This window comes from Pygocentrus nattereri, chromosome 13, assembly GCF_015220715.1.
Source record: "Pygocentrus nattereri isolate fPygNat1 chromosome 13, fPygNat1.pri, whole genome shotgun sequence".
NCBI classification, from domain to species: Eukaryota; Metazoa; Chordata; class Actinopteri; order Characiformes; family Serrasalmidae; genus Pygocentrus; species Pygocentrus nattereri.
In genome coordinates, this window is record NC_051223.1 from 7,673,143 (window position 1) to 7,687,150 (window position 14,008).

At 43.4% G+C, this 14,008-nt stretch overlaps 1 protein-coding gene across 2 annotated transcripts in view; it reads left to right on the plus strand.

Annotated features, from left to right (window-relative positions):
* The first annotated feature begins 101 nt into the window (after positions 1-101).
* mpp2b (membrane protein, palmitoylated 2b (MAGUK p55 subfamily member 2)) overlaps positions 102-14,008 on the plus strand; it is an 82,333-nt gene continuing 68,426 nt past the window's right edge. For both annotated transcript variants that reach the window (XM_017682074.2, XM_037544399.1), the window contains exon 1: positions 102-326. The gene's annotated coding sequence lies outside the window, so the exon portion shown is untranslated. The remainder of the gene's footprint in view (positions 327-14,008) is intronic.

Sequence of the window (14,008 nt, forward strand, 5' to 3'; positions counted from 1 at the left end):
CAGCGGCGCCTCTGGTGGGGCCCGCCGGAGCGGTGCCGCTTTAAGAGCCGAGCGGTGGGCGGAGCCTCTAATCACACTGCAGAAAGGCAGCAGAGGCGCAGGGAGCGAAGAGAACAGCAGCGCTGCTGGCTTGACGGGCTCATACACGCTCTGTGGCGCGTCTGGCTGTTGAATTGAGCGAGGCTGCCTCTTTGGACGCGTTGAATCCGCCTTTCAAACCTGTATGAGACCTGCCCAGGACCAGCAGCTGAGCCTTAAGGAAGAAGAAGAAGATCCTGCTTGGTTGTAGCCTCTCACCTTCATCCCTGCAGGAGATTCAAGCCCAGGTGAGCAGGTTTAAGCTTTAAAACCTCCAGCACGTTGTCCTGGATCCTGTGTCCAGATCACTGTTTCCATGGCTGTGTCAATGAGAAATGTATTGCTGGTTGTAGTTTCCTTGGCTGGATGGCTTTTCTTGGTCCACATGGACTACCATGGTCAAGGCCATAGCTGACCCAGCAGCAAGGAGTGCTTATAACAGCCTTATAACATTTGACTTGGCATACAGCACTGTGCAGAGGTGAGAGACCACCCTTCATTCATGTAATTACCACTGAAAATGGTCATTGGAAGCAGAAAACATATTTAACTGAGAATTCCACAGAGGCCTCATTAGTGAGCACGTCCACTCTTCACCTTTAATACAGCTTCCATTCTTTTTCAGGAGGCGCGCTTTCAGTAAGTAGTAACCCACAGTAATCCAAACCCATTCAGTGGTGTTGAGGTCTGGACTCCGGGGTGGTCAGTCCATCATCCAGCTTCTTTGTTTGATGTGCCTGTCTCCTTTTCTCAGTGAGGTTCTTCTTGAGCAGCTACGCATCCTTTCAGACCCACAGCGCTGAGTGGTCTTCTCGCAGTGGAAGGATGGACAGAAACACCTGTGGATGTTTTCAGATCTGAAGCAGCTTGATTTTCTCCTCTCTCTCAAAGACGGAAGCTTTAAGTGCTGTTTCTCTGATAGGGGGCAGTTTTGGGGTCCACCGGGTCTTCCAGGTGGTTGCTAGAAGCCCATTTCTTCTGTAGCTTTAATCAGTTTTGAGAGTTTTTTTTCACTTATTTTCATTTGACTTTCTCCTTCTTTAAGCAAATGGGTCATCTGACTCCGAGATTCCTCAGAAATATCTCCTGAAAGATGAATAACTTGTACTTGATGGTTGTTTGCAAGTTAAATAAACGAGGGCGGTCTCTACTGTACAAGTTACTGAAGCAGCACAGCCAGCTCAGCTTGCAGTTATTTGATGGTCAGTTTAGTGCACAATAGCCGCTTTTTCCACTGCACGGTACTGACTTGGCTTGAATCGACTCTGCTCACCTTCTTTTGGTTTTCCATTAGGCAAAACTGGTACCTGCTACTTTTTGGTACCATCTCTGAGTGATGTTGAAGACGGCAGACTGCTGATGTCCCTAATCCAGAGGTCACAACCCAAATGTTAAGAAGAGTAATTTTGTCCTTTAGTAAAAATCAGTATGTGCTGATGTTCTAGTATAGGATAAAAATATAATGTAAATTAAAACACAAACTTCGCTCTGCTTTAAGCTTTAGCTCAGCTATAGCCGCTTTTCTCGCATCTCCAGCAGGAACCCATTGCAAAAGTAGAACAGTTTCCTCTAAAATGTCTCAAAATTCGAGTTTTTACGAGGCTGAAGTCGCTTCCCATTCGCCAGCTTTTTGGCTGAATTTTCCCGTTCCACCTTAAATGGTGCCTGAGGTGGCATAATGTAACTGCTGCACCATTTAAGGTGGAACGAGGGAATTAGAACAAGAAGCTGACTTTTAAGTATTTGACAGGTTCTCGTTGCAGATTAAACATAGCTACTAGCTAGATGAGCCTGTGGTCTGCGCTGGTGCTCCAGTCTTCAGGGTTAAAGGGTGAATCAGCAGTTCTACCTTAATGCCAGCGTTTAAGACCATTTACTGTTAAACTGTGTTGAACGATCAGCAGAGCTTTATTTTACTGTAAAGGAGGATTATTTTAGTTTTACCTACTGATCTAATTCAGCTGTGGAGCCGCAACAGAGCAGTAAAAGAGCTCTGGAGTCGCGTGTATGCTAATGTTAGATACCAGGTTAGAGCGCCCTCTTGTGTCACCTTTGAGCACCAGAAATGTCTCATATTGCCCACCCCTACCACCACTCCTACATTGGTGATGATTGTGTCCGATCCTTTTGTTGGATGTTATAACATTAAAATGTCAGAAGACTGTTGACGGTTGCCAAATTTTTGCTAAGTTGTTGCTAGGCAATTGCTGTGGTATCTATGGTGGTGGGTAAAGTGTTGCTTGCTGCCCCAGGTTGTTGCTAAGGTGTTGCTCTGCTATTACACTGGTACCTTAAGCTCACTTTTATTTAAACACAGTAAACAATAGCTCATATAGTACATCATATAGAAAACAGAAGAAAGAAGGCCAGTTATCAAAAAAAAACATCTCTTAATTCTTGTCTCATAATCATCCTGTTAGTCAGAAGTGAGATATTCCATAAAATATTCCCAAATTCCCAGTTCCACCGACCCGTTGCCCCTTATTCTGGCTAACATAACCTCATACGATGTGGTCTCGCTGATTAGGATTTTCCATTCTTGGAGTGTTGGACATGTGGGTGATTTCCAGTGTCTTAATATGACTCTGGCGGCTGTGGTTATCCCCACCATCAGAACTGGACATGCCCTTTTTGTTAGAGTTGGGGTTTCTGTTTTATCTCCCAAAAGACATAAACAGGGAGACATTGGCAGGGCTACTCCTGCCCATGTCTCCAAAAATTTCAGCACACTGTGCCAGAATGGTTCAACCAAGGGGCATTCCCATATAAGATGCAAAAAGGTTCCCATTTCTTTTTTACACTTCCAACATGAACTACTATTTATTAGTCCTATTTTGAAGCTCACTGCTTCTTTAAATCCACTGCCTCCTTAAATTAATTGCTACCTATAGTAGCAAGTCCACAGATCCCTTTTATCCAATGCCGCCTAAAACCCACTGCCACCTTAAATTTATTTCCATGTTTAATTTAGTGCTACCTTAGATTTGCTACCTTAACATCACACACACACACATTTTCTTAGGCGCTTCTCCCTCAGGGTCAGTGGGCAGAAGGCAGGATACACTCTGGACAGGTCGACAGTCCATCACAGGGCAGGCAGCCAGACAGACATACACAATCACACAAGGGCAATTTAGCATGTCCAATTGGCCTGACTGTACGTCTTTGGACTGTGGGAGGAAACCCACGCAGACACGGGGAGGTTATGCCCGGCTGGGGAATCGAACCCAGGCTCTCCTTGCTGTGAGGCGACCCACCGCGCCACTGTGCTGCCCACCTAAATATCAGTGCTACCTTAAATCTACTGCGTCTTTAAATTTACTGCCACCTTAAAATCAGTGCTATTTTAAATGCAGTGCCATTTTAAATTCATTATCTGCGTTTGTTATTGCAGTGCATTAGCTTGTAAATGTGTGAGTCTGTGTGAGAGATGTGCATTGTGACATCAGTTAGACTTGAATGTTCCACCATTCATTTCCTATGGGAAAAAAATATTGTCTTTAAACGATTTTTAGAGTTGTAGACACTCGCTCATCCAAATTTATTCTGAAGTGAAGTGTAACAGTAGGGAGTTTGTCCTTTTTTGTTGCAGTAACAGCCTCTTGCTGTGAGGATTTGGTTGCATTCAGTCATAAGAGTATGTGTGAGGTCAGGTACTGACGTTGGATGATCAGTTCTGGATCAAAGGTATTGGAGCTCAGTCACTCCAGAGAACCCAGTTCCACTGCTCCACAGCCCAGTGCTGTAGCCCTCTAGCCAAGGCTTGTTACTGGGCTTGATGAACTGAGGCTCATGTCCCGTTTTATTGACACTGCTTTTACATGGAGATGGTAAAGCTGTGTGTTTTGGCAGGTACTCGTCTCACTTCATTTGAGCAGGAAATTTGATTTCAATTCGGGCTACAGGCTCGACTCTCGAAGGGACAAGGCAGAAAATCAGAAACACTAGAATGATTGACGTGAGCGGACGGAAAGTCAGCTTAATGTTTCTGGATCTGAATTATATTTACCTTAAAGAACTCTCTCTTTGTAGTTTCTTTCTCTCTCTCTCTCTCTCTCTCTGTCTCTCTCTCTCTCTCTCTGTAGTCTCTCTTTCTCCCTCTCTCTGTAGTGTCTCTTTCTCTCTCTCTGCAGTCTCTCTCTCTTTGTAGTCTCTGCAGTCTGTCTTTCTCTCTCTCTGTAGTGTCTCTTTCTCTCCCTCTGTCTGTAGTCTCTTTCTCTCTCCCTCTCTCTCTGTCTCTCTGTAGTCTCTCTCTGTAGTCTCTCTCTCTCTCTCTCTCTCTCTCTCTCTCTCTCTCTCTCTCTCTCTCTCTCTGTAGTCTCTCTCTCTCTCTCTCTCTCTCTCTCTCTCTCTCTATCTCTCTCTCTGTCTCTGTAGTCTCTCTCTCTCTGTAGTCTCTCTCTCTCTGTAGAGTCCCTCTCTCTCTCTATCTCTATCTCTATCTCTCTCTCTGTCTCTCTGTAGTCTCTCTCTCTCTGTAGTCTCTCTCTCTCTGTAGAGTCTGTAGAGTCTCTCTCTCTCTCTCTCTCTCTCTCTCTCTCTCTCTCTCTCTCTCTCTCTCAGGTTTATAGTAGGATTTATGGTGAAGTTGTCGTCTCCTGTTGTATCTTTGATCTTGACACGTCTGTGTTTTTAATTGGCTGTTCTTTAACAGTCAGTGTGCCCCAGTCCCCCCCCCCAGCCCCAGCACCACCTCTCCACGCCTGTCCCACTCTAAGGTCTGACTGCTTTGCTCAGGTGTGCTGCCTCAGGGGTCGTTTCCATGGTAACCACCAGTGCAGCGGCCGCACTGTGGGGAGAAGGTGATGCTTTGAGACCTGTAAATGACAGAACCCCCCCTCGTCCTGCTTCGCTGAGCATTAGGGGCATAAACCTCTGACCAGATCGCTTCAGTTACAGTTCTGTGGGAAACGAGGCAGATTTCATCACGATTCAGTTCAGATTATCAGGTGTGATTGAGTTCGTTTTCATTCAAGACTGGAGGAATGTTTTACATAGTAATGGAGGAGAGAAAAGAGTGTTAGCTTGATGATTAAGTTAATTAATTTAGTGACCCTTATTAGTCCCACAACGGAGAAATTTCACCTCCGCATTTAACCCATCTGGGCAGTGAAACACCACATACACACTAGGGGGCAGTGAGCACACTTGCCCGGAGCGGTGGGCAGCCCAATCCGCAGTGCCCGGGGAGCAGTTGGGGGTTAGGTGTCTTGCTCAAGGACACCTCAATCATGTGCTGTCAGCTCTGGGGATCAAACCGGCAACCTTCTGGTCACGAGGCTGGATCCCTAACCTCCAACCCATGACTGTTATGATAACATAACATTGAAAACATTGAAGACGTACCCCTGAGGGTTCCACCCCAGCAACCTGAGGGAACCTCAGAATTCAGTTCCGATGGAGAATCGCTTATAAAACGACTCTTGATGTGTTTTTGCATTCTTGATGAGTTCACTTTACTTGATGAGTTCACTTTACATGCTTAAAAAGACAGTTCTTCAAGGGTTCTTTGGTAAACAAAATGGTTCTATATAGAACCATTAACACTCAAAGAACCCTTTGCATGATTTAAGGGTGCTTTGCATCATGAAAGGATTCCTCACATTGATCAAAAAGGTTCTACTATTGTAGTTCCACATTGTAACAGTAGAACTCTTATGGGCACTATATAGAACCATTCACAGCACATTCTCCATTAATGTGAAGAACGGTTTCATGATGTAAAGAACCCTCTAATGATGTAGAAGGTTTTTTGAGTGTTCATGGTTCTATATAGACCCATTTTCTTTACTAAAGAACCATCTTTTGAAGAGTGCAGCCTAAGTTCTTTGCCCTTGTAACTCTGAAAATGGGTCTATATAGAACCATGAACACTCAAAGAACCTTTTGCATGATTAAAGGGTTCTTTACATCATGACAGCGTTCTTCAGCTTAATGGAGAATGTGTTGTGGATGGTTCTATATAGAACTATCCACTTTTTGAAAAGGGTTCTATAGAGTCCCCAAAAGAGTTCAGTTGTTATGATGTGAAAGTTTTGCTCTCTGGTGTCACATGAACATTTAAACTTTTAGTCCCTAACCACCGCCGTACAGCCTGCATCTGCTTTATTTGTTTTATTTCAATTTGAATATGACTTTTGGTGTTTCTGCCATGTCTTTTATTTTTATTGTTAGTATTATTTATTTTTGTTTTTATTATTTTTTCTTTTTTTTTTACTTTTGCACTTTTATTTTTATCATTCATTTTATTCATTTAGTTTCTTTTATTAGTAATCTTTTTATTTATTATTGTCAATTTATTGTCTTTTCTTTTCTTTTATTAATTTGTTTTTATTTATTTTATCCTTATCTGCTTTGTTCCCTGATAAGTTGTTATATTGTAATTTTAAACATTTATTGATTTTAACATTTTATTGGTACTATATTATGAAATTTTACTTGCATTAATTTCATTATTTAATTTCTTTACTGTACAACTTCTCAATCCCCGAATCCTGTATTACTCTACATTGTAAATGAGGGTCTCCCTCAGTTGGTTCCGAGTTTAAATAAAGGTTGATTGATCAATTGGTTGATTGAAAGTTGTAACAATAGTAGAACCTTATATAGAACCATATGTGGCACTTTTATGCTCATTTGTCATCAATCTGAGGAACCCTTCCATGATGCAAAGCACCCTGGAATTATGCAAAGGGTTCTTTGAGTGTTAATGGTTCTATATAGAACCATTTTGTTCATTAAAGAACCCTTGAAGAACCATCTTTTTAAGCGTGTCTGTTCAAATTCAGTAAAGTTTACTTGCTAATAAGGGTGTAGGTTGTTTGGTGTAGTGTAGTGGGTAACAGCTCTGCCTGTAGACTGTGGTTCAATCCTCACCTGGGTAAGCGCCCTACACTATACCTACAAGTGTCCTTGGGCTAGACTCCTAATATCACCTTAGTCTACCTGTGTAAAGTGATCAAATTGTAAGTCGCTCTGGACAAGATCGTCAGCCAAATGACGTAAATGTAATAATGTAGGCTACAGAAATCAATACCGAAATGCATTAAGAATCATTTTACAAGCGATTCTCAATCGAATTCGAGCCCTGAGGTTCCCTTATGTTGCTGGGGTGGAACCCTCAGGGGTACGTCTTCTGTACCTGTAGTTACAGAACATAATTGTACTGTCATGGCAGAGCCAGAGATGACTGTGATGGGTCAACGTTGCTTTTTTTGCCTTTCAAAAGATTTAATTTGTTGTGCAAGATATGAGTTACACACACACACACACACACACACATACACACACACACACACACACACACACACACACACACACACACTCAAATGAAGTTGTCATTGTCTGAATAAATCACAGAGTTTAAAGATCCTTATCGTACCTTTGAGGGTATTTTTAAACTATTGGCACCCCGGCGCCCTGTACAGTACCTCTTTTTTTTTCTGACGCCGTACTGGACGTTACAAAACAGTTCCTGACCTGCACTGATTACAGTTTGATTTTAAAAGCAACTGCATGCGCTGCTGTTGAAAAGGTGGCTCATATCAGTGTGCTGTAATTTCCGTTCTCCATCTCTCTGCACCTGTGCTCTCGGTTAAGGCTAATTGATGTGCCTGTGGCAGATTACTTTGAAGGGCTGTGTGCGTGAGTGTGTGTGTGCGTGAGTGTGTGTGTGTGTCTGTACTTTTGTTCAGGTCTCTATACATGTATAAGCCCAACACAGCTGCAGAGGAGCAGCAGCTTGCTGTAGTAACACCTTCCTCTCATTAATATTCATGAAGAGGAGCAAATAATTAAGTCAGCCACAGTATACCGGTCAAATCAGGATCAGGCTTCACCTACGTGTATTCGCATTTGCCCCCATGTGCTCCGCTTAGAACAGTTAATTTGCTTACATTTATGACCCTCTGAATTCACGGTAAAGCCACAGCCGCATGATTTGGAATTTGTAGCTTGTTATTTTTGAACAATCAGTTTGTTTTCAGACTGAATTAGCTAAAACGTTTGCTCGGTTGGAATGGATTGAAACGTCCCGCTGCGATAAGAGATGTGTAAACGTTCTGTTCTACCTCGCCCTTTGTACAGATTCTCTAGCAATGCAGAGATGCTGATTAGCAAGATGCGAATCGTACATGTTAAGATAAAGAACAGTGACATTGTGCGATTATCATAGGGTTCATTCCATTAAAACCAGTAACCGTCCCATCCTTGATTGTCCAGGCCTTTCCTACCATTCATTCATTTAGGCCAGCTGGTCTTTGGCCCTTTGCCTGTAATTTCCAGCCTTCACCTTCCTCTCTTAGATCATTTATGCAGTTACGCTTCAATAATAGAACAACACCGAAGCCGAAGATCAGCACCACGAGCGAGAGGGTTTAAATCTCCGCCACGTCCGCTCTTCAATAATCATGCTGGCTTATAACTATTTTATGCAATTCTTCTTGTTGCCATGGCGAAGCGGCATAAAACGGGGGAGTGGAGAGAGAAGGAAAAAAAATAAAAGGAGGGAGTGAGAGCATGAGAGAGAGGGAGAGATAGGCGATCACGGTTGTCTTGGATACAACCATTTTCCCCTGTAAAGTAATGAGAAGGCAAACCTGTGGGAGACTGGAGGGCTATTTTTAGGCAGGCAGCACGTCAGGAGCTTCAGGGCCTGCGGATTAGGACCCTGTTTGCGTGTTTGTGACCGTGGGTAAAAGGCGTGTATTGCCGTGCAGTTGGTTGCACTTTTAAGGGTGATTGCTGCAGAAAACCTGTGTGAGGTTGTGAGTTTTGGCCGTTATGAGCCAGTAATTAATTGTTAACCAGCAAACCTGAAATCATGGACCCATGATGGCATCACACACAGCACTGTGCTTCATATAAACAACATGAACATGTACAGCCTGACTGTGGCTTGGTGCTTATATCCATAGCTTAACCAACAAGTGGGTAGCTTGCAGCTTTTAAGCTTTTCTGTCTTGGGACAAAGTACTAAAGCTAACTGTTCACTAATAAACACATTTGTGGGCTTAATCTAAGTTAAGTCGAGTTATCCTTATTAGTCCCACAGCGGGGAAATTTCACCTCCGCATTTAACCCATCCATGAAGTGAGACACCACATACACGCTAGTGAACACATGCACTAGGGGGCAGTGAGCACACTTGCCCGGAGCGGTGGGTAGCCCTATCTACCCGGGGAGCAGGTGGGTGTTGGGTGCCTTGGTCAGGGGCACTTAAGTCATGTTTTGTCAGCTCTGGGGGTCGAATCAGTGACCTTCCGGTCCCATAATGTAACATTTAACCATCTGGGATCTCAAGACATTCTCTTGATTTTTGCAAATCTTAAATTTTTCTTTAAAGGCACTTGCATATAATTGATACCTGTATGTGTCATTATCAATCATTCTGGCAACTTCAGTGGCTGTAAGCTCTCTAGACCAGGGGTCATCAAACGGCCCGCTGCTTTCATTTTACTGGCCCCTTTAACTACAACAGCAGTGCATGCTGTCTGGCCCCTCTACATCTTCAAACAGTACTAATTGTATTGTATTGGAAAAGAAACAGTAAAAAACAAAATTGGCCACATGGAGTCTCCGTAGACGCATTCCAAAAAAAAAACGCAATAGGTTCTTTCCCGCCGTTGACATAAACGATACTAGCATTCGCTTCATGCGCTTCGTGTATTTTTTGAGACCAGCATACCTGATGTGATGTCGAAAAAAAGGAAAATTGACTCAGAGCGCAGGATATTCAGTCAACAATGGACCTCGGATTACTTTTTTGTGCAGTGTAAGGAAAAGGCTGTCTGTCTAAGCTAATGCTCTTAACCACAGCCAGTTTCAGGAGTTATTGTCTGAGCTGGATGCTGCTTACGGAGATGTGCTGTACCACACTGAGGTCCGCTGGTTGAGTTAGGGACGAAGCGTTTTAACGACCTGCTCCCCAAGATCAACACTTTCATGCGGTCCAAAAGCGAAGTTGTGCCAGAGCTTACCGATGCAGAGTGGAAATGGCACCTTTCTTTCTTGACAGATGTTACCGAGCTACTCAACAGTCTTAATGTACAGCTCCAAGGCAAGGGAAGACTCATCTGCGACATGCATTCGTATGTAAAAGCATTTGAAGTAAAACTGGGTCTTCTCCTTAAACATGTGAAAGAGAGGAACTTCTGCCATCTCCCCACTACTTAGAAACTGGCAGCTGAGGAACCATCTCAATCATTCCTGACTGAAAAGTGTGCTGAGGCCCTGGAAATTTTGCAAAGTGAATTTCAGGTGAGATTTCAAGAGCTTCATATCCACGCCAAAGACATCCGACTTTTCCAGGATCCTTGTGCAGCAGACATTGATTGGGCCGATCCAAATTACCAGCTGGAATTGGCAGAATTACAAAATTTTGTGGTGGTTGGTTAGTGTAGTGGTTAGCACCTTTGCCTTCTGCACTGTAGACTGGGGTTCAATCCCTGACCAGGGCAAGCACCCTATACTATACCAATAAGGGTCCTTGAGCAAGACTCCTAACACCACCTTGGCCTACCTGTGTAAAATGATCAAATTGTAAGTCGCTCTGGATAAGAGGGTCAGCCAAATGCCATAAATGTAAATTTATTTAGCCTCAAAGACGCATTCAAGTCAAGCGCTTTGATTGATTTCTATGCTTCTCTTCCCAATGAGACCTACCCCAATCTCAAAAAACATGCACTCAAAATGACAACCATTTTTGGGAGCACCTACATCTGTGAGCAGACATTTTCAAGGTTGAAACACATCAAATCTCCAATCAGATCCAGACTCACTGATGAACACTTGCATCACCTGTTACAACTGGGAGTTACCAACATGGAACCTTGTCTTGTTTCCATGTCTTGTCAGCCAAAAGCAGGCTCACAGTTCACACTGATTAATGGAGAAACACTATGTCATAGTGACTATGAGGAAGGATAATGTCTGCGTTATCACTATGAACAAACTTTCAAAGCCCAAATAATATGTCCATTTTAACATGGTAAATAGTTTTTTCTGCATTTTTCCTCTTTCACCTGCAGTCCGGCCACCCTGACAGACTGAAGAACAGTGAGCTGGCCCTTTGGGTAAAAAAGTTTGAGGACCCCTGCTCTAGACGCTATTTCACATGTGTCTCCGATGTGGACTGAATGGACCTTAGTGATTTCCTGAGTGCTCATTGCCCCCCAGTTTCACACAGAATGTAGACGGACACATGAATCCACCATTTGCGCATGGTGAGAGGCAGGTGTTGTTTGTCTCAGCCCTTCTTCACAGGCTCATAACTCCAGGATGTGAATCATCTACAATCTCATGATAAGATGGAACAGAAAGGGTGGCTCTACAGATTCAGGATATGTTTGAACGGTATTTCTGCATTGTGTTATCACAAAGATGTACACAAACATATATCGAAGCATCGAGAAACATCAAATTTGACGCATGGGCAAGCTTGTGGACCCCAGAGGGTTAAAAAGACCGTCAGTTGTAGTTGATCTTAGAGCTATGTCATGTGGCTGTCATTTTTGTTGAAAAATACCAGCATATACATGTGAGCAGGGTTTAGTCTATGACCCCAACATGTCTGGGTGTTAAGGTCAACTCTTGGCCTATAAGAGATTCTCCTGCCCCAATAGATCTCAGCTGATACAGGAGATGTTAAGACCTTATTTGTCGGCAGAAAGTAAAGGGCATTATGAACTGAATGCCTCTGCTGCAGTGATCTCCAGATGCCCACTCAATGGTTAGCCATTCAGTGACCTCTCTCAAAGCTGCAAGGGTAGCTGTGTCAGTTCAGATTCAGTTCACATGAACATCGCTCCCCACCCCCATCTTTAGTGGAGCTTCAGAGGCACACATACATTGCTGTACCCCCCCTCTACAATCACATGCACCCTCACACAGAGACAGCTGTGCTTGCTGTCTTGGTGATTGTTGGTTGTGTGCTACAACAGGAAGCCTGATGTCACAACAGCCATGCCAGATTAGATCAATCTGGGAGAGAGACAGGAAGAGAGGGAGAGGGGAGAGAGGGAAATAGGAGGAACAGAAGTGGTCCACGTAGTGGTCATCAATATCAGGGCACTTGATGATCACTTTGCATCTGAGCATCTGTGGCTGCTGATACAGTGAAGCTGAGTGTAGTGGCATGTTACAACTGCATTATGCAAAAGCTTCACAGTCTCAGTTCCATATATTTGCTCAATCTTGGGATTTCTGGAATTCAGAGTAAGACCCTTGAGATTTGTGTCTCAGAAATAGATTTTGTGGATGTTTCTTTACCAAAACGGATATCTTAATTATTAAGTTTTGTAATGTACACTTGTGTCTAACACAAGGTCGTCCAGCATATCTTCTGAAATCATGGTTATGTATAGTGAGTTTACCCCCTGCAGTAGTAGCCTGTACTCTGCTGGGAAGGCCTCACACTAGATGGAACACTGCTGTGAGGATTTGGTTGCGCTTAGCCTTAACGAGCTAACGAACATGGTCAAGTACTTATGTTTGGGTGATTAGTTGTGGGCTACAAATGGCAACTCATTGCACAGCTCAAAAGCTGTATGTGCAATTGAATGCCTGGGTGAACCTTAAAGAAGCTGAAGCGAAGGATTAGAAAAGCTGTCTACAAACTTTTGGACAGTGTATTTCTGTATATTTGCATTATGGGTTTTTTTTTTAGAAAAATAGAACAGCTTAAAAAAATAAAAAGCTACAGCGTATACGATGGTCTTCATAACCTTTGAGCCTTAGGTAGGAATTTGTCACACATCATGTCGGTCCAGTTCATGCCAGTCTCCACGGAACACAGCAGTCAGTCTAATGTTAGCATTGCATCTTGGCTGTGGTTGTAAACTGTTGGGCTAGCTGATGTAGATGGCAGTGAACTAAATAGGTCCCAGTATTTTGGGAATCTTTTACATTAGTGTAAGTTCCTGGTTTTACCTTCCAAGTCAAATGGGTCTGACAAACTGCTTCTTTTGATTAAATCCAGCCAGTCAGTACTGACGGAGATGATGGACATGTGTAAGACGATAGTCATTGGTGTATGTGTGGGTCAGTGGTAGGGAAGTAAACATAATGACAAATGGGCCAACCAGAGCAGTCGTGGGCTGGAGGTTAGGGAACTAGCCCTGTGACCAGAAGTTTGGTGGTTCGATCCCCTGAGCTTGTAAGAGTTTAGTGAATCTATCCTGACCTCTGTGGGCTGATGCCTCCTCAAACTACTTTTCCAGCTGTAGCCTGTGTTTCAACACAATGTTTGTATTACAGAGGCAGGAGAATCTTAGTTCAGATAAACAGGCAGATGCTGGATTTTTTTCAGATAAAAAAAATCACAGTTGCAGTATGACTCGTGGAAGGAAGGGTTGGGGAGATAGAAAACTGCAAGAACTGCTATGGTGCATAAAGTAGAATAAACGTCCTAATGGGGCAACCTCAGCAGGATGAAAATCCTTTTCCCTCTGGGCTGAGGCATTTTTTTACAGTAGTTCACTTATGTTCTTGCATTCCATTGCATTTTCTGCCCACCTCTGCCTCATGGTTTGCTTGGCTTGTTTAGGCCCAGTAAGCATTCCCTTAGACAGCATGCCCCAAGAAGATATTTACGTGATCCTCTGAGGTCATGTTAATCTCCGATGAGATGCTTCTCATCTGAGAGAGCAGGTGCACAGATGAAACAATGTAGATAACCTAGGCTGAAGTACGTTGATCAGGCATATGATCACCTCCTTATTTCTCCTTGTGTCCATTTTATCAGCTCCACTTACCATATAGGTGCACTTTGTAGTTCTACAGTTACAGACTATTGTCCATCTGTTTCTCTGCATACTTTGTTAGCCCCCTTTTGGTAAGGCTGTTAAGGGCATCCTGAGGGGTTTACCTCTGATATCTGGACAGCAGTTTGATGCCATGGCTAAGGGAGACATTGGAAAGATGCGAGCAGTCG